This window comes from Epargyreus clarus, unplaced genomic scaffold, assembly GCF_041222505.1.
Source record: "Epargyreus clarus isolate Ecla_fem2 unplaced genomic scaffold, WU_Ecla_fem_2.2 ptg000021l, whole genome shotgun sequence".
Taxonomy (NCBI): domain Eukaryota; kingdom Metazoa; phylum Arthropoda; class Insecta; order Lepidoptera; family Hesperiidae; genus Epargyreus; species Epargyreus clarus.
This window is the reverse complement of record NW_027332228.1, coordinates 14,077,471-14,099,328: the sequence shown is the minus strand read 5'-3', so window position 1 is coordinate 14,099,328 and position 21,858 is coordinate 14,077,471. Positions and strand designations below refer to the sequence as shown.

The 21,858-nt window shown below is 33.7% G+C and overlaps 1 protein-coding gene across 2 annotated transcripts in view; it reads right to left on the bottom strand.

Moving 5' to 3' along the window:
* Window positions 1-14,971, bottom strand: part of LOC140750690 (uncharacterized) — a 95,964-nt gene extending 80,993 nt beyond the window's left edge. For both annotated transcript variants that reach the window (XM_073084382.1, XM_073084383.1), the window contains exon 1: window positions 14,815-14,971. The gene's annotated coding sequence lies outside the window, so the exon portion shown is untranslated. The remainder of the gene's footprint in view (window positions 1-14,814) is intronic.
* Window positions 14,972-21,858: the final 6,887 nt, after the last annotated feature.

The window sequence follows — 21,858 nt, the reverse complement described above, 5'->3', positions numbered from 1 at the left end:
GCCACTCACGACTTCTGGTTCAGATATTGTTAAGCATCGATCTTTGTGAGGCAAACATTTTGATACATTCACTATTTATGGGGCGTACATATCGTAGTGATGAATTGAATGAAATTAGAGTCCAAGTTTTAAATCCCAGGCGCACCCCTGAATTACCCGTACACTAGTGCCCAGTTATAGATTGACCACGAGACATGGCCAAAAACAAATTCAAATAGTTGCAAAACTTCGACCCGCATTAGAAATTTAATTTCATTGACATACATGATCGGATTCTAACCTCGAATCATCCATTTGAGTTTGATATGGATGAGGGGATCCATCAGATAGAAGATTTAGTACTCTCCACTTAACGTCCGCAACGCTCTCGACAACAACTGTTAAAATTCCCTTTCCATTAACATAAAAAGCCTACACGCGTTTTGGAAGGAAGAAAAAGAAAAAAAAAAAAGTCCGACCCACCAATATTATATGAGCGAAGTAATCGCGTACAGGGACATCATCTATAACGTTAAGCGATCTCTCGCGAGGGCCTTAGCTGTAATTATACGAAGGGTATTATAATCGTTAAGGGCATTAAATATAACGTGCCCATTAGATTATCACTTTCTTATATTTTTTATATGTGGAGTAGCAGACGAGCATGCAGTCCACTTCATGGTAAGTGGTTACTGCCGCCCATGGACGTAAGTAATTAACCCCAGATAAGATTAGTCACCTTCCTGAGGTCGTTCACTAATACGCAGCTACCTCTTAGGACTAAACTGGAACGCCTCGAAAAAGTATGTTTCCCTTACCACACCCTTCAAACCTGAACACAGCAGCGCTTGACACTAGGTGTGGAGGTGGTGCTGCCGGAGTTGAACCACAAAGGCTATTACGACCTTTAACAATATTGCAAGCCTCACGGTATTTCGAATTTGGGGATTCCCTGAAACTTGATGGAAAAAAGACAAAAAAAAATAATAAATACATATTTTACCTTTTTAGTATTTTATTGTTACTAAATTTAGATATTATCCTCCTACAAAGGGTCAATGGTAAAATTTGTTTTTAAATAACGGTCAGGCAATGTATACCTAATAATTAGGTACGTATGCATAGGTATTTTAATTTTTTGATTTTACAGATACTTATATATTATAACCACCTAAAAAACCCTCTCAGTTATTTTACCCGAAAATTCCCATAAGCCAGCAACACTGGTAGCCATTCAAGAATTTCACTATTCCTTTTGCTCTACCACAATTACGGTTCTGATTGCAGTCAGCGTAGCTTTTTTATCAATTCCCCGCGCAGTTTTAGTACGTTCTACAAATATGAACATAAAAAGAGGATTACGAGAACAACGCGCTAACTACAAATAGAAAAAGTGCACGTCACATTCTCCGTTTCTCAGCGAGTCCTGATTCACAGGTAGGGATGCTACGATATCTCGAACATTAGATAATATCGATGCGATACCATATTATCTAATTTTGGATATCGATACGATATTATCATATCGATGAAAACGCATCATTATTATATTTTATATGTAGGTAATATTAGGACTAGGTTAATGAAACCCGCAATTGTTATTGAAAAAACTTCAAATGCTTACAAATATGGCCTATGGCTACTCATGAAATTTAGACGAATCCAACGTCTTAAAATCTGTAATCTGTTAAACTATTTCAGTCATACATATATACCTACAAAAAACCCTCGAACACATTATCTACCTACCGTATTCAGGTAAAAAAGACTTCCTAATTGAACATGTTTTAAGTTTTGCATTTATCGGCAAAAATAAATATAGGTTTTCGTACTTGACTATATTGTGAAAGTTTTGAATGTATAGAACATTCAAAACTTTAATGTATAGAACATTCAAAACTTTCATATCGATAATATCAGGTAAAATTTTCGTGACTATCGATATGTATCAATTCTTCGATTCAAGTAGCAATATTTAAATCGAAAGTTTAACACCATACATCCCTATCCACAGTCATGCGTCATGCATTACGTCGCTATCCGCGATATATCTATAGTATTGACCAGTGACTCATTGTCTGACTTGGAGTTTCAACTTGTTACCGTCCTGTCTCCTTGCTTTCGTCTATAGAATTTAAACTTAAACGCACGCGTTAAAGCCAGCTCGAAAACCGGTCGCGCCGCTGCCAACAATATAATAACATTGTGTAAATATATCGACGACTGCATTAGCCTTACCGTTCGGGTTTCTGCAACATTTCCTTATATGATAAGAAGTGAATTGCCGTATCTGTTGATCTCGCTTATTTTGAGATCTTTACGCAATATCGAAAACAAGATTATAACGTTTAATTTATGCTTGTTTCTAAGCGAAGAATTTGAAACTAAAGTTTAGGATCGGGCGAATCCAGGTTTTTCGTTTTTGTCGACCTGGACAAAAGTATGGCAATACGTAGGATCCCCATCCTTTGAAGTGCCAATGGTATTGATGCAATGGTCCAACCTAGTTCTATCACAAAAACGATGGTCGCTTTGTTCCCCGTTTGTTTCCGTTTAAAGGTATGACAGCCAGCGATCTGTGGACAGGCCGTTCCGCAAATAACAAGACACATTCTCTGTAACTATTCTTACTCGTTGCAGATAAACAGTGTTGGATGACCAATATTATTAGAAAAACAAAAAAAAACGCTGATTAAAATATAGCATATGGCAATTTCACAATCAGAACGAATATACAGACACTTTGTATCTCTAAAATCTGTCAAGCTGTGAAACATGCAAAAAATGAGACTTCAATACACTAAAAACAAAATGTTGATTTCTATCCGAAAATTAGATAAATCTAAAACAATCTTAAATAAACGTCAATAAATAGGTATCAATATAAATAAATAACTGATCGGCGCACGCTGCGTTTCCACTAATTATTAAGTTATTGACCGAATATGCTTAAAAATAACATGAATCAGTAATATGTTTTTTGTTTCTAAGAAGGACCAGAAAAATCAGTCGACCATTCACCCTAAATGATCCACTTCAGTAAATTTTTGCACATGGATCAATGATATATTTATTTACCTAAAAGAACTAGAAAGATCAATCGATGCCCACTCACCACAAGTGATCGACTTCCGTAGATTTTTGCACTGCATTTGATTTGATAACTGCATTTGTGACACTTGGTCGGTTGCAACAAGTCGAGGTGTGGATGAACCTTCATACTTCAGCGGTTGGCGTGTGAGGAGGCTTAAGCTCACTGAATAAATGTTCCACTTGAGTACATTTCTTGGTATGAGAAGTAATTCTTAACATTATTCTACCCACAACTCAGAGTCATAAATATGGAAATTACTCAACAGACCAACTCGGGACCGACTGATTTAAGTTCACATTAGGGATGTGAAAAAGGAACAATTTTTATAATAATCGATTAATTGTGTGTAATTGACTAATTTAAAACAAATCGATTATTTTTTACTAATCGATTATTTAATAAATTACGGTAAATGAGCGATTGGTAACGCGCGGCCGGTGACCTAGAACTTCAATTTCAAAAATTGATTATTTCTGCAACAATCGATTTTTATTTTCATAGATTAATTTGAAGAAAAAATAATCGACTATTAATTAAATTATCGATTTTTCCACTCGTTCTCACATCCCTAGTTGAAATGGACGTAGAGGTTTAGCTCCGTCGAAAATGTGGTATTTATTGTTAGCAAACGACCATTACGGACAGGACTTTCCCCACGATTTATTTTGAGAGGGAATTGGAATATGTACCGTGACTTTTCCGTCACAAAAGGTGTATTTATGAGATTTGGGAAAAGGAGAGTAACTTTTATGACAAATTTATATTTTAACCCTCGTAAAATAATGTAAAAAATACATATTCGGTTAGGTAGAGTCACAAAGAAAAAAACCCTTTTCCCTTCCTTCCTTTTCCCTTTGTGATTTCCGTACAAAATATGATCAATGCATGCTATTATTCATAATTTTATATTGTTTTGTTATTAACGTTTGAGTTATTTTCATTTTGTAGAAATAAAAAGTTCGACTGACGTACGCCTGTCCGAAATTTCTAAATGTTTACCTACCTAAATTGATTGTAAGAGGCAAAAATCTTACAAGAAAATGAAAATATTTATGAAATTATGTAAATTATCTTGCTAGATTTAATTGCGCGTGGAAATATCTAAAAATATCAAAATCAGAACAACAAATTTTCTTTCTGTTTATTTTTTGTACTTTTATTATACAGCGGTATGTGATGCAATTTCGATTTTACAGCAAGATAACAAGCTGACGAGCGGTCTGATGTATTTCACAAATAAAAAGGTGTAGCATGAAACACTGTAGCATCGAGGGACCGGTGATTGTGATGTAGAGCCTGTAGAGGGGCTTAACGATCGTACTGTAAACTAGCTGTGCCGTTTTGTAAAATAGCTTTCTGACAAATTAGTCTGGTTTACAGATAAAAACCTATTTATTTTGCCATCCATTAAAACGCTCAGAAGAGATTCCAAAAACGCAATATATCTATTCTTCCGTAATCATCAATATTTACAATGATACATCTTTATCCACTTATTTATCACTCTTCCATTACAAAAGACATTGCAAAATTCAGTTGATAATTTCTAACTCAAAGCAACGCTGAATATTCCAAAAATATAAAATAGGAAAGTATTTAATAAATGACGTATATTTTTAATTACCAGCAATATAATAAAATAAATAAATAAATGAATCAGTGTGATGTGTCTATAACACATCTGTTACCAATTCCATGTAAAATAGACATTCTTTCTGAATCTGATCTGAAATTTTTCATTTTTTCTCAGTAATTAATGATTCAGAATACGTTAACTAACGTTACAGTAGGTACAATACATTGTACGTTAAAGAAACAAGGCGTCGGACATTAGCGAAGTTGGTACAATTTATAAGATAAATGATGATCCGCGTTCATAATTTCTACAAGCGTCGCAAACAGAACGTGACGAACGCGTATTAATAAATATATCGTCAGTCTCCATCGGAACAACGTGATATGTTTGTCCGTAACACAATATTTGCAAGAGCCTTGTAGCTCAGCAGTTGTGCAAACAGGACCCGCTCTAAAGATTCTGAAGTTGCTATTGCTGCATTGTATCTCAACAAAATAAGTGAATTAAATTTATTGTAAGAGAACACCTAAGTCATCGTTAGATGATTTATGTGGACAGGATCTTTTCGAGTAAAATAAAGCGGACTATTACTTTCCTTGAGATATATTGGAAGATGATTTTAGAGTAAAATTATCCAAAATACTTTCTCCCTTTTATTCAATGACGACTAATTAAATTATCATTTAATTCTAACAGCTATTTTTCTACAAATGTAATATATCTAATGTCAATCCAACCTCGTTACAAGTCAATCAAAGCACAGGGTGATCCGTGTGAATTATAGCAACCCTAATCACAACCCCTCTAACTAAAATTTTCTACTATCCGAAAATAAATTGTTTATCAGAAAATAAATAGAAATGTAAACACTTTACTCCGTTTAAAAAAAACATGTTGATAAACTTTTCTGACACCAGAAAGTAAAGCCTTTTCTTTATTCGAAAAAAAACCCGTGCACAGTAGTATAGCAATTCAGGCAGGAAGGGCCACAATAATTATTGCATGAAATTATGGACTTTAACGAATCTTGACTTATTTATTTTTCTCGAAAGCCTACATTATGCTTCCTTGTAACATAACTTCACTGTTTTACATATATTTATATTGAAATCACTGCACACACGTCATTAGGCCGTATTTCAAGTTTGTACCAGAGTAACATAACAGGAAAAATATTCGATTAAGCCTCCAATATCAAACATTATCGAAACAAAATCGAGGTTTAAACACAAGACTCAGTTAATTTGCACATCATTTTGGTAACCTAATATGGCTCAACACATGCGAACATATTGTATCAATAACTCCTAGTGGTCATTAGCTGTTTAGACAAAAACATGTGTGGCAAATTATAACGGCTGGTTTTGGTAATGTTCATAATATTTTAAGAACACGGTCATAGAATAAGATTTTTGCACGTACTCATGTATGATAAATGTTGACTTCGTGTTACTTTTTAATGTTGACTTCTTGATAGTGCTGTTGTGTTAGGTTGTCGTTGTAAATGCTACGGTAATGTGGCATTAAAATATTGATTACTTGTCACATAGAAAATACACATTTTTTATAATCTTGAAGTAACAAACGCACAATCCACCTGATGGTAAGAGGCTATTGCCGCCCATAGACTCCTGTAATCAATCCCAGGTAGAGTCCTTACCTGATATCAGCTGGTGCGTTGTGGATTCTATATAATGCCATGTGTTATTCTCTTAGTATACCTATAATCTTCAAAATAGAAAACACTGTTTGACATTTCTGCTATAAAGCAGAAATATAATTATGAGTACATAGATATATAAAAATACACACAGAGATAAAGAAACAGAAGCTTTGTATAATTTGAAAATAACTAAACATTATTCCTTATCTACTCGCCTCGCTTACTTAAATCTCTATTTATGATACGTGCTTTTAGGGTACTTTTATGGTTTCCGCCACATTAGTATGCCCCCGGTGTAGTGTTCGTCATTAGCTCTGTCAGTTTGTTTGTGTCAACGAACTAATTGGCAAACAAAGAGCGCAGAATCACCTAACACGACGCATTTGCACATCCATATTGATATTGCATATATTGCGGATTTTTATTGCAATTTGTAGGAAAGTATTATTTCTAAGCGTTTTTCAAAACTTGACTAGTAGACAGGTAGTTTTTTTATGCGACGTAAATCAGTATTCATAAAGTGAATTTAAAATTAATAATTATTATAAAAAAGAACTCGACTTAAAACAACCAACTGAAAAGAAAAGTATGTAAGATATATCACTCCCGAATCTAAAGCGGTTTGGACTATAACTTTCTATCAAGTGATAGTCCAAACAGCTCACGGATTATAATAAACTTTTTGTAATCACCAAAAATATGAAATTAGTAATACACTTGTTAAAGTAGGTACTTAATTAAAAATTTAAAGTAGATAAATGAAAAAATGTATATTCAAGCCTCCTCGACTTCGATTTATAATCATAACTTCACTGCTATGATGCAATTTCTAGTTGCATTGAAATACTGAAATTTAAAAAAATAGAATGATGAAATAAAACGTTCAACGTGTGAAGTTTGAACAGCTTTCATAGTACCTTCAATGACCATAACGTCGTTACATGACTTTTCAAATTATAACGACATTTAAATCTTATATATAAAATTCTCGTGTCACACAGTTAGTTACTTCTAGTTAGTCCTTCGAAATGGCTTTACTGATTTTCATTAAATTTTATATGCATATTCAGTAGGTCCGAGAATCGGCTACTATCTATATTTCACACCCCTAAGTGATAAAGGGGACCATAACATTTTTTTATTTATATGGCAACACAACGTTATGCCGGGTGAGGTAGTAGTTATATAAGTGTGTTAGTCTCTTCTCATATTACTAGGCAATCATGGTCGATGTATGTTTACACAGGCTAGCCTACCTACGGTCACCCCTATGGAGTCGCTAACAATTTGTTAATGGTTTTTGGAACTCGATGATTGCACTTTAATGGACCGATGGACCGTAACTTGCTTTATAAAAATAAAATAAATAAATAAAAGTGTCTGTGATTTCTAGAATATAATTATTTTCGGTAACTCATTGGTTTTCCAGTTTTTTTGTGAGTGTCTACAACCTTGCCTATGTTCATCTTGGATATTTTTTATGCAAAGAAAATTTGTTATTAAGATAGACTATTTTACTCTTAAATATTTGTAACGTTGAAATATTTCAGACATGTGCACTAGTTTTGCAAGAAAAATCTGTTATCTGTAGTGTCGTGTCCGATACCTAAGTCTGTAAATAAAAATAAGTTTGCAATTTACATCCCAATTTCACGAACTTTTCAAAAAGTATTCGAATAATAAACAATATAAACATCATTTATAAACGAATCTTTGGCGTATATATCTGTAGAGTCGTGTCCGATAAGTCTGTAAATACAAATAAGTTTGCAATTCACTCTCCAACTTCACGAACTTTTCAAAAAGTTTTCGAATAATAAACATCATTTATAAACGAATCCTTGGCGTATAAAACCAAATATAAATGAAACTCAATACTTAACCCTCAGGTAGTCCCCGAGTTTAACCATAAAGATTACGATAAGATTACCGTATCTAACCTAACGACTCCATTTAAATATGTAATCAGCACGGGAATTCCTAAAATTTGTTTAACTAATCCCTGTAATCCGTTTCAAATTTAAATACTTGAAATTACAAGTTTATTTAGATATTCTCGTAATCTTACGCGACAACACGTTGGTTTAAATTTAGTTAATTGATAAGAAATTCTTACAGTTGAGATACTGTTTACGTATGTTTTTTCGAAATGTGTAGTTACTGGTAGAGACGACGATGCTAAAAATGAGTCCCATTTTATTTGTACTTCATAAGTAATCGTAGTAGTACAGTGAATCTCCACCTGAGTATTCTCGTAGCGCTATGACATGAGAACTCTCCTCCAAAGCTGACGATCTTACCTTAAGTCAATCCCAAGTACCTATATTGAGACCCTCGAAAACTAAGTTAGAACGCCTCATAAACACAAGTCCGTGTTATTTTTTTTTATAATAATGGAGTAGCAGACGAGCATGCAGTCCACCTGATGATAAGTGGATACTGCCGCCCGTGGACATCTGTAATCAACCCCAGATAGGATTGGATATTTCTACCTGAGGCCGGCCACAAATGCGCCGCTACCCCTGAGGACTAAGCTGGAACGCCTCGGAAAAGTATGTCTCCCTTACCACACCCTTCAAAATGGAACACAGCAGCGCCCAACACTGCTGTTATTAAACAGAAATAGGTGTGGCGGTGATGCCGCCGGAGTCGAACCACAAAGGGTTCTACCACCTTCAAAATAATAATATAATAGAGCGTCATCACCATAATTTCAACAACCTACCAACTTACTTAAAACGAAACAAAATTCCCATGCGAACACTGCAAAAAGTTATTTAACAATAAAAAATCCCGTAAATACTGTGGTCACGTCTCTAGAGAACAGATTACATCGAAAACGAATGTCGTGACCTAAATATGTCCAACAGCGAAACCGCAACAGTTTTCGTGACACCGGATAATTATTACTCCCTGCAGACTCCATTTGCAAAATGTTTTCTGAATTCACGTTTAAAAGTATCAATACTTTATTTTTCTTCCTTCAAAATTAAATTATATTTTTAATTATTACAGGTGATTTATTTTACTTTTCACTTATATTCACTTGTAAAATCCTTTACTATCATATTTATATGTGTAAGTATTCTAAAGTAGCAAAACAGCGTAAGAATTTGAGATATTTTATCTCCTTTCATATGAACCTGTCGCTTATCTTATCACACAGATTTCGGAAACGAACCCTATGAGACAGAAAACCTGACAAAAATGAAGTATAAGAATGCGGTTGGGTTGAATGTTTATTTGATAAAAGAGATAAAATGATAGCAATGATAAGTTGACATAGTTTTTGGTTATGGGATACGTTAAAAATGGGTTAGGATTCTTGTTTATTGTTGATAGGAAAGATCTTAGTATTTCACACACCATTCAGTTTCAGTGCTGTATAGGACAGCAAGTTTACCTTCAAAACATAATGACCAAAATACCTATAACAGAAATTTATTTTGAGCTAAAATAAACTCTGATCGATTTTTCAATCGCGCCAAAAGAATTATCTTCAAATTCCAATGATTTCTACTGTTTTAAAAAAAATTTCAACATTAGTCTTTCAGCAATTTTTAGTTTCTATCAAACTGTTTTCCCCAATATATATATAGTAATATTTTATTATTAATAAGCATTTGTGTAATGAAGTTACGCGGCTAGCATAAATACAATTGATTTCGCTGCCTGAATGGTTCGCTTGCATAAACCTTTTATGACAATTCGTTGTACCTTATACAAAAAATATAAAACGGATCGACCTTGTAGATACTTTCAAAGCAGGTTGTTTTGTGGCAAACAACACGAATTTATTACTACGGAATAAAATATTGTCTTTCGGATTAACTTTGGGTAATTTGGACCAAAAGGTATATATATATATGTGTTTTAGTTTTAATTAAGGCTAGTGAGTTGCGAATTCTTGATATTAATTACAGCAGAAATATCGTAACTGAAAAAGATTTATGGCCCTATCTTACAGTTGCTTGTGCATTAACAATTTACAACCTAAATATTTATTATATAATTGCAATGAAAGTGTATATTTTAATATGTAAAAAGTTGCACATTACAATGTTTTACAATCTAAATTTAAGAATAATCATAATAAACATTTACTTATTATTTAAATAAAATCAATTGCGCCAGTATTCCTAAAGATACAATTATTATTAAAGAATATAGTAAAATATGTATATAACATTTCTATTTCGTTTTACGTTTTGTATGACGTCATAAGCATCATAGGAATTATTACAGGATTTTATTACGATAAATAAGGTTCCATGTTCGTAAGAAACAATAAGCGTTCAAAACCAGAAAGCTCAGTCTCAACAATAGTTAATTTAAAAACATGACACACAGACCTACAAGTGTGGGTGAGGTAAGCTTCGATAAGTGTTAATTAACTAAACAATGATAATTGGAGTTCACGATGATGAAGTAAGCCGGACCGCGTCGACTGGTGACATATCTCAGGGGACCCATTTATTAAAAAAAAAAATGAAATCAACATATTAGGTAGTTTGCCGTTAGACATACAACTTTTTGAACCTGTTAGTGTTTATGGACTAACTTATAAATATTAAATAATACAATAAAATATAATACGGAAAATTAAATTCTACCAAGAAAAAAATAAAGCTTAAGGTAATATAAAAATTTAAATATAAAACAATGAGTCCAAATCACTGTAGAGTCATCACCTCCCGGTAGAGTCCCAAGAATGCTGGCTGCGTTGCCGCGTTGTACTGGCCATACATTGGCCAACTTATACTTTGGCCAAAATACGCACCAGCTCTTGGGTCTCCAGAAACGTCAACAAGACGCGACGACACTTCTTTAAAGAACGGTCGTGCTTTAAATAATTCTACCATAATTCTATTTTAATTCTATCTAATCTATTGGTTGGACAAAAACAATGGTTCATGAAGAAAATACGATAAAACAAACATATTTTTGAACTACTTAATACGTAGGTAAATGTTTTTTTTAGATTTCAAGCTAAGAAAGACATACAAGGGACAAATACAACATATATACTCGTATCTGTATATGATCAATGAAAACTTTTCCTTCCTCAAGTTACAAAATCATACATTACATGAATACAAATAAACGATGTGGTTTTCAAGTGTACTTACAATGCCTTTTAAAATAAACTTAATACTTTAATGGCCTATCTTTCAAAAGATGTGGATTGCACACTGCATAATGTCAAGATTATTGCGAAGTTAAGGCACATACATACTACGCTATTAGCGGTTCGGGTTTTGAGTTCCTAACAAAAACACCACGATTTATGAATCGACTGTGTGTCCTAGAGTACCATTCTGCAGTAATATAGAGCAATTAGCAGTGGTAGTTTACTAACTAGACTATTTCTGAGTACTCTTTCACTTTGATAAAAAGTAGGACCCGAAAGCTTTCAAAAGGGTAAAAAAACTCGCTTAATAAAGTCTAACCTTTTAAAGGACTTTGATATTAAAAACGTCAAGTGGTGATGCTCATGGAGTCATGACAAATTGCTGGAAGCATTCGACGACTATCCAACAGGCAAAGTAGTGCGTACATACCCTAACAGATATTGCGATTGCCAGCATAATCCCGCTCTCTCAAATTTGTAGATTGTGATCAAAATAAACGTAATTACTGTCCAACTTTATTTTTACTGTGTACTTAATACTAGGTAAAATACGAGCTACCTACATAACGTAACATATCGTAACAAACATAACGTAGTTCGTGATCATCATTATCAACCCTTTATCATCCCCCTGTTAAGCTGATTTCATCATAAAGTAAGAAACATTAGGGCCAAATACGGTTTCGTAGACTTCATACACCTTTAAGATCTTTTTAAAAACTGTTAGGTGTGGCAAAGGCATCGCTCTAAGAGGACTAAATAGAACATAAAAGCGTATAATTAAGTAAATCAAACGATATAATATTAATTAATATTGTCCGTGCAAATATACTTTATGGATATTATGAATTCATTTACCACTGATGGGTAATATAACTGAGCTTGAACATCCAATATGTAAAATAACCGTTGGATTAAAATAATAATATTAAACTACTATTAACATAGGATTTAATGTTTATTTCATTACGCTAGGAAATAAGGAAGTAGCGTGTATGAAACTATTAAAAGCTGTGTCTGCATTAAAACCTTAACTGATTGTAACTACCTGTATAACTTGATTGATTTTTTCTTAAGTATTTACTTTATGGTGGTTGGAAATAACATATAATATTTTAGACATTTTAGGAAATGCGTGTTATGCTTAGCTTGTCTACATCGTAACAGACTGATAAAGTTAAGCAATTTTGAAAAGGATCTGAGTTTGAGTGGGTGACCATTGTCCACTAGTGGCTTAAATACGAATGTTCATGCTTAAGAAGACAAGTTCCGCTGTTGTCATCCTAACAGTTAAACCTCGAAGATCTTGTAAGCAGCTTAAAATAACATGGGGTAGCCACTAATATAAAACCTTTCTAGTTATGAGAAGCGACCCGTGCTAACAAGGGGCAGCCCATAACCCAAACCTTTTCACTTATAGACGTGACCCATACGCAGCTGAAACAAAAAGGGTTTCCACAAAGTTTGATTAAGGACTGGCTGCCCAATGACACAACCAAGAATCGATTTTTGTACGTGCCTTCTAAAGCACGAAGCTAGGCGTAATAGTGACATATTAACATTGTAATTAGTTTAAACAACAAAGAAAGTATCTAAGAAGTCGGTTAAAAATACAACTTTTTACTTATTATCTTGACTCTTCTTCTTCTCTTTATTATTTTCCGTTATTTTTACGGACTTCTACAAAAAAAGAGCTACCTACTAAGCTTTTAATCTGAGCAATTAAACGCTTTAAACGCTTTCTACACTCACAACCCCACACTAGGATTCCCTGTGTCGTGGGTGCCATGGACACACTCATAGACAAATACAGAAACACCCAGACAAAGAAAGAGAAATCTAAATTCATCATTTAAATATCTGCCTGGCCGGGGATCGAACCCGGGACCCTTGGCGCGTCAGACCGGTATGGTGGCCGCTCCGCCACGCGGGTCGTCAAATTTCCTTGTAAATCAACGAAAAACACATATGTACATAATTTTTTTTATTTGTATAAACATAGTTCTTAGCTAGAACTAATTATACAGTCATTAGATACATGTATAGTCAGACAGTACAACATTACCGTTCCGCTAGAATATTACATTCGTAAAGGAATATGAGCAGGATTTTTCATATCTGTAGTTATAATTGTGTAACGTGATAGTGCTACAGCCTTGGAAACACCTACTCAATGTAATGCATTCTGTTAAAGTAAGTTAACAAAGTCATTTTAGTGCTGTAGTCACGTTTTTAATTATGTTATCCGATAATGAGATAAGCGTTTCTTAACCGTCTTTGATAAGTAACTCTGAAATATGTTTTAGTAGATCTTTATAATAATTTAATGTTTCGATTTTTATTGACTTGCCTACTGTTGGAAGTATACCTACACTTATAGTTATGTAAATAAGTAAATTGCTTCTTAGGCTGGAAGTATTTTACCGTTTTTTTACATATAATTATATTGATTCAATACTTATATTTATAGTTTACTCAAAGTTGGGAGAATAAAAACAGTTGAAAGAAATACTTAAAAATAAATTTCTATATTTATATAACGTTATTATTCCCTTTAATACAATAATTAACAATGTTTTAAGAAGAATGACTTAAGAAAATACAAATTTCATATTTGAGAGCTTTTTATGTAGGTAGGTATCTGAGGTAACTTATTCGAAAAAGCTTTTTCTTCCAAAATCCCCCGCTCTGACGCCCACAAATGGGATTAATTCTTACAGAGGTATCTATATATAGGTATGTCATTTCTCGTAAACAGAATTGTATAAAAGTCCCGTCAAAATAGGTTCAACCGTTTCATAAATCAGGTCGAAGGACCAAAAATACGAAAACAGGTTTTCGTGGTCTCTTACAAATAAGTTCAAAGAAATAAATAGCGAATACGACGCCCTTATATATTTATATAGATAACTGCTTTCTCACATATTTATTTATATGTAATATCCTTATTAATTGTGTATTTCATTTATTTGTAGAATATTTAAAGGTGTAACCCCATTTATCACCAGGTGTTGAAAGTAATATAAGTAGTACAATATAACATGTAATAAGTAAAAAGGAAATCATACAATAAGCTATTATTTAAAATCCAAAATTGGACAAAAACGTCCAATATTCTTATACGACAATAGGAACTCGCAATATGAACAGTAACCCATATCATAACTATTGAAGTGTCCAATGATCTAGGTCTTTTAAATGTCACATACTATCACTTCTAAATCTAGGCTATAAAAAGTGCACAGTATAGGTATTGTGCACAACACAATACTAGCCAATCGCCCGGTTTCGTTCACCTTTCATACCGTTTTAAGCCTCTAGAGCTTTGACCTTTCACTGAAAAATCGTGACATAAAAATCGTGATACTCACAGAAGCAAAAATCCAAACTCCACAGTGTTACAATAAGTCACAACACGTTTTTTTGTGTAAAAAAAACAACTTTTTCTCTCTCGGCACTGGTTTATACGCGACAATACAACCACTCGTCACTGAGGTCGGAGGAGGACTGGGGAGGCCCTCTCTCCGCGAGGGAGCGGGGCTTAGCCTCCGTACTATTCCGTACTACGGCATTACGCTGCGATGTGAATAACTTGAGTTTTGCATTCATCGCTGCTACGCTATCTATAGTAACACTAGTTTATACGTATGCAGATAGCACTCTATGTTATAAGTCAGCAATGAACTGAAAATTCGAAACTAGAGCAGATCGATTCGAACACTGAAGCCCAATTTTCGCTAAGTTATCGCGAAAATAATTTATGTAGAGGACACCTTAATTACTTTTCAGTCTCAATAGACGACTATTTCAAAAGTTGGTAATTACTAAATTACTTTCCAAGTTTATTCGTAATAGCTCTATCTTAGATCGTAGGACCTTTCTAAAGTTTGAAAAGCATGAATTTCAGAATCAACATAAATGAAACCAAACTGTTATTCAATTTTCAAGCGGCCATTGTCAAAAATTTTCCTTGATAACAATATCGCCTATTGTTCTTAAAATTACTTTCTCTAGATAGAGATTGTATGAAGATATAGATCAAACCATAACAGTTGTGCACGGTTACTTGAAGAACGCGCTGAAGTAAAATTTCATTTTGGTCGTATATTTGTTAACTAAAAATTTAATCGGCGTGTATCAACAATGTTTGATTCAACTAGTAATTAAAATAAAACAAACATCTGACTGCTTCCTATAAACTGAAAGGGGAAGTAATGCATAAATACTCCCACAATTTAAAGGAATTTAACGATACCAAATATATTTAAATCAGTTAAGTTGTTTGGAATGTAGAGCGTGCCAAAAAAGGACATACATACATACAAACATACGCTCGGAAAAACATTACCCTCTGCAATTGGGTAAAAATAAAACTCTTAGTAAGTACTGAATTTGTGAACTCAATTTGAGTACGACAGTGTAAATAGAATATGAATAAAAAACACTTCTGTATAAAGGTCTTTGATAATATTAATTACTATCTTATAATGAAATAACCTAGTGGTTAATATAATTAACTTTCTGTAGAGTTTGTACCAACACATTTGTTTCATGCAGCGAATCGCCTTCGTGCGTCAGATCGCTAACCGTCAGGCGCATTAATCTCCCTATCTTACTGACGAGATGAGTGACAGAGGATCGCGACAGCCCGGAAACACCCAGAACAAGGGTCCGGGGGAAATAGGGGACGCCTTCCTGAAAAAACATTCGTTTCTTAAATAAACGTGAGATAAAAATGATTAATCTTCAGGTTCTTCTTCAATTTTAGATTAAATATTCAGTGATACCTTATAACTAATGTGGCAGAGCTTTTGTAGTTAGACTGCCTTTTTTCTCTGTTGAGTTTTTATTTCATGAGTATATAATGTATGTAGATAATACATTGGTATGTCATACATTTGCTACGAGTACGTAAAAAATAAGTACAGAGAAGAGTACTTACTGTTTACTTGAAATATATTTATAACAAAGCACCAATAAAAGAATAACTTAAGAAAAATAAGAGGATTTTATAAAACGACATCAGCATAAAATTTATTTCTTTTTTATCTATTGTTATGTTCTTAAATTCAAAAGATATTTGAAATGCGAAAGATATCAGATATCAAGACATAATATTTTTTAATAGTAAAACGGTATACTGATGTAACTTTAAACCGGGCCAGGTCATATTTTGGGTAGGTTCTTTTAAATAAATCTTTTTATAGACTCGCGAGATTCAAAACCCATCAATATTAATTACTTATACTCTAATAGACACAAACTATTATTTGAGGTGTTAAAATTCTAGGTTAGCGGATTAACAACCCAAATTAAAGGCTTTATTGCTCAATCGCGAAGTGTTTTGATTACGGCCACTTGGTAATTAAAAACAAAGTTATTTACCTATTTGCATTTTGTTCTGTGTAGGAAGTAGGTCTTGATCTACAAAAAACGAGTAGGTACATTTATTTTGTTAATAATGTTATGATTCCTACAATGAAGTAGACGTTACCACGCCTGAATATAATGGTCAAAAGTATAGTTGTTTATTAATATAATTCATATTTATGGATTTTGACAAATTCTACTTTGAATGGGGTTGCACTTGGTACTTGTAAAACAAGTTTTCGAAATCGAATGAAATTTAAATTTTAATCAAAACATTATATTTTTATCCAGAAAATAACAAAACAGAACAATTTTTTCTTTAAGCAGCCATGAAAAATGGCAATATTTTGTAGAGAAAGAAGCTTCAAACACGCTTGCAATTTTAAAATAATGCTTCCAATATCAATAGGTGGATTTTCTTGACCCATTTTCCTTTAAATTTTTAAGATAAAATATGTCCAATAAACTGAAAATGCAGACTAACGCCCAAAGCGCTCTTTTAACTCTTATCAAATATTCCTTACTTCATTATTTTACATTGAAGTATTAATGAAAAGTACTATGACTTACCTTTTATTTAATAGGTAGACATAACACGTCCTCGTCCTCTTTGTCTTTTATTTGGTCTTTAGTGGTTAATACCATCCACATACTGCTTCAAAGGTTACTAATCATACTGGTATGATCTCACAGGGCAGGCCACACTTCAAACACTTCTTTTCTTCTTCTGATTGGTGGAAGAGTGTATACCAGCTGACTGAGGTACATATCACGACCATAATATGGTTGTAGAACTATCATATGAGGCATTATATACCTAATCAGGAATAACAATCTGTGATCGGCTTCAGCTATAACCTGATTTATATGGAGCTGATCACAGACGACGAATCAGCGACAGTTACCACTTACCGTTCATACTTTAATGTTATAAAAAGACGTTTTGTACCCGACTCTAAATAAATGAGATTTACTTATTTGAAATCACCCACAAATGCGTTACCGCCTTTGATGACTAAGTTTGAAAGCCACTTTTTTATTAACCGACTTCCAAAAAGGAGGAGGTTACTCAATTCGACCGTATATATATTTTTTTTTTATGTTTGTTCGGCGATTTTTTCACGATGCCGCGACCGATCGACATGATTCATACACCATTGTATGCGGCTAGTTTCACAGGGGGTCCCATTTCGAGGAAATTTGAAAATTTTCGCCAGTTTTCCCGGGAAATTGGAAAAACCCGATTTCTTTCTTTTCTTTCCCGATATAAACTTCAATAACTCGAGTATTTCTTAACCAATTTCAATTTTCTTTTTTTCATATGAAAGGGTGTTTTGTTGCGGTACTTTCCTACTATAACATAAGTATGCTCTGATGACTAGAATTTAAGTAATGGGGTGGAACTCATCATCACTACCCCTGCTTTTTACATATTTTATGACAACTTTCCTTCTGCCCACTCAATTCTCATGAAACTTTAAATGAACATTGAGTATCTAGATTAACATGATATGATGGAAAATTCGACCTTCAACTCTTCAACCCTGGTAATGCAGAAGTGCCTCCTGCCTCAACCATACAAGTAAGGCATTTGGAACTTATGGATATTTAACAAGGTTGATAGGTAGAGATATATGATGGAAAATTTGGCCTTCAACTCTTCAACTCTGATAATGCAGAGGTGCCTCCTGCCTAAACCATACAAGTTAGGCATTTGGAGCTTACGAATATATGATAAGGTCTTTGAGTAGAGACATATGATGGAAGAATTGAACTTCAATTCTTCAATCCTTATGATGCAGAGGTGCCTCCAATGTAAAGTATATAGATTAGACATTTGTTGTAATGAAGTTGGTAGACAGAGATATATGATGAAAATTTTGACCTTCAACTCCTTAGATCTGATGATGCAGAGGTACCTCCAGCCTAAACCACATGAATAAGCCATTTAGTGCTTTCACACATATTTTACAGGTCCTAAGCAGGTACATGTAATGAAAAACATGACCTTCAACTCTTTCACTCTGATAATGCTGGTGTGCTTCCAAGTTAAACCACAGGAGTTAGCCATTTTGTGCTTTCCTATATGTATTAACGTCACTAAGCAGACACATATGATGAAAATTCAAGGTCTTAACCCTGATAACTTTGACCGTAAAGTCTTCAATCCTAGTGATGCAGGGACACTGCTGGCCTAAACAACAGTAACTTGACAATCACTTCTTACAAATATAAAATATGATTAATGAATACGCTGTAGTTTTCCTTAACTATTGAATTAAGGTAAATTGGACCGACTCACTCGCAGAGTTTTACCACCTAGTTTGATTTATTTACTTTTCTGTTCCAACCTAACCTAGCAAACAATATAGAATTGCATGTAGCCTCGCCTATAGTGTTTCGTATTGAATTGGTTAGGTTAGGTTGAAACATATAAGGCAATATAAAACAAAGCGAGCAGAGCGCGGAAGCGCCCTTAGAGCGGGTGGGTCCAATTCGTATGAATTCAGACCTAACCTTTAGTCATGATCACCTTTATACAATTTTACATAATATTAATAAAAACATTAACATATCATCACTAAAAAGGGTGAAAAAAAAAATTTTAACAAAAAAATAAAACCGACTTCTATGTCACTACAAAGTAAAAAATAATTGAAATAAGTGTTGGTTTAATACATATTTCTGAAGTCGGCGCTCATATTAGACACGCTGTTTACGCCATTATCAAACGAACAAACGAACACGATATATTGAGCGCCAACTTCAGAAATATGTATTAAACCAACACTTATTTCAATTATTTTTTACTTTGTAGTGACATAGAAGTCGGTTTTATTTTTTTGTTAAAATTTTTTTATCTTTGACGTACCTTTTGAAACAGGAAACAGTTACTAACACCACTTATAATAACAGAGTAGAGACTACAAAGAGTTCTACCACCTTTAAAATTGTAAGTGTAGAACATCACTAACTTCGTGAAGCCTTCAAAGTCGTTGAACTCCTTAAAACTAAGTTAAAGCGTAAATAAGGCTTTTATAATTAAAAGCTTTATAAAACACAGCTTCGGCTCTCCCTTCCTCCACTTCTCAACTCCTCCACCGTACGACTAAAATAAAGTAGGTAACTTTTAATATTCTAGAAGAAAAATCGTAAATCCTTGTAATATTCTTCCGATCGAATAGAATACAGATATCAAATACGGTAGGGGTTCAAAGTCATAAATTATTCAAATATTTGTATACAATACATGCATAATTCATGAAGATCTTGTATTTTATAAATATCAGGATGCACATTATAGATGTTTTTCTTCTGTCTGGAATTCTATTGAGATAATACAAGTTCACTTTGTATTGTTTGTGATGTTCTGAGGAATATTTCAAGCACGAACCCTTTATTTTTGTCGTAACACTAGACATAAATCAACGAGCTGTCGTGTTCTATACAATTTATACCTACAATTTTGTTTGGAATAAGAAGAGAGAAGTAGAGACCTTTCAAACAATAGGTTACGAAAAGAATACAAATTACGTGTGCTGATGATGTATTATAATTTTTTTTTATAAGATTGGAGTAGCAAACGAGCTTGCAGTCCACCTGAGGGTAGGTGGCCACAGACGGCCATGTGTGGCCATATAACTTCATATGCCTTCCCTAGGTTCCATCTGAAGCACTTCAGGACTAAGATGTTTGTCTCATATGAACCGTTTTCACTGAATTGCGAAACTCCTTCTACAGATGGGTATGCAGTTCACCTGATAGTAAGTGGCCACTGCCGCCCATGGACATCTGTAATCAATCTCAGATAGGATTCTAATCCTATCCTTATTTAGTCCTACCTGAGGCCGGCCACAGATGCGCCACTACTCCTGAGGACTAAGCTGGAACGCCTCGGAAAAGTATGTCTCACTTACCACACCCCTCAAACCAGAACACAGCAGCGTTTAACACTGCTGTTATGAGGTAGAAATATGTGTGGCGGTGGTGCCACCGGAGTCGAACCACAGAGGGTTTTACCACCTTCAAATCCTTGGTCTAATCATATTGTCTCTGCTACCTTTTAAAACCCTTATGTGACATTTTGTCTTAGATCCCGTAAATACGAAGAAAAGTGGCAATATAGCAATTTCACATTCGTTAGAATAGGTACTAAATCGGATAACAAAGGGGATTTGTACCTTTTGTATAGCAATCGAATCAATTGTCGATTTATGTGTGAAGTATGTAGGTATGTGTGTATTCATGTTTTACAAAAACAACCTTCGGCATTTCATATTATGTCATCGTTTTCTTGGTAGCCAAGATCGAAGATTAAGGGGAATATCAAGAAACTAAGCTATGCCTACTTTAGCTTTTTAAGCTATATTCTGCAATATACAGGATGACATTAAAATTAGTCATCGTAAAAATTGCGAAAGAACCATAGTCTATTTAGAAGTTAAGGAAAACCGCATTATAATATTTTCAAAGCACGACATGCACATATTCAAGTGGCGGACTTTTTGGTGGAGTAGAAAAATTAACCACATAAAGTTCAAAAATATGTTTTAACAAATTTCTTTAAACGACATTTACTTTACTTTAATTTATTACCGGTATATAATTGTAGTTGAAGCTAGGTGGTCGCGAAATATTCTACCTTTTCAAGGGAGACCGTTCCATAAAAAAGATTGAAAGAAATTGAAGAGAACTTTAAGGAATATGCTAATCATTCTAATCATTTATTTGGAGAACGATCACGTTAGTTTTTTTGGGCGCTAATATTGTAGTGGAAATATTAAATACAAAATACTAAAAGTAACCGATCACCCTGTAATACTGTACTGCAAATACACCATGAGATCATGGGCTGCAAGTTCCATGAAGAATGGCTTTACTACAGATTTATCTTCAAATGATACTTCTACGGAATCCACGGTAGTGTAATACAATAATAATTTTCTGTATTCGTCAAAATAACATCGATTAATGCCAAAGATTAACATTCTAAACAAACCTAGAGTTGATATTACAATTAATAACATTACATGTGCTTAGATTTA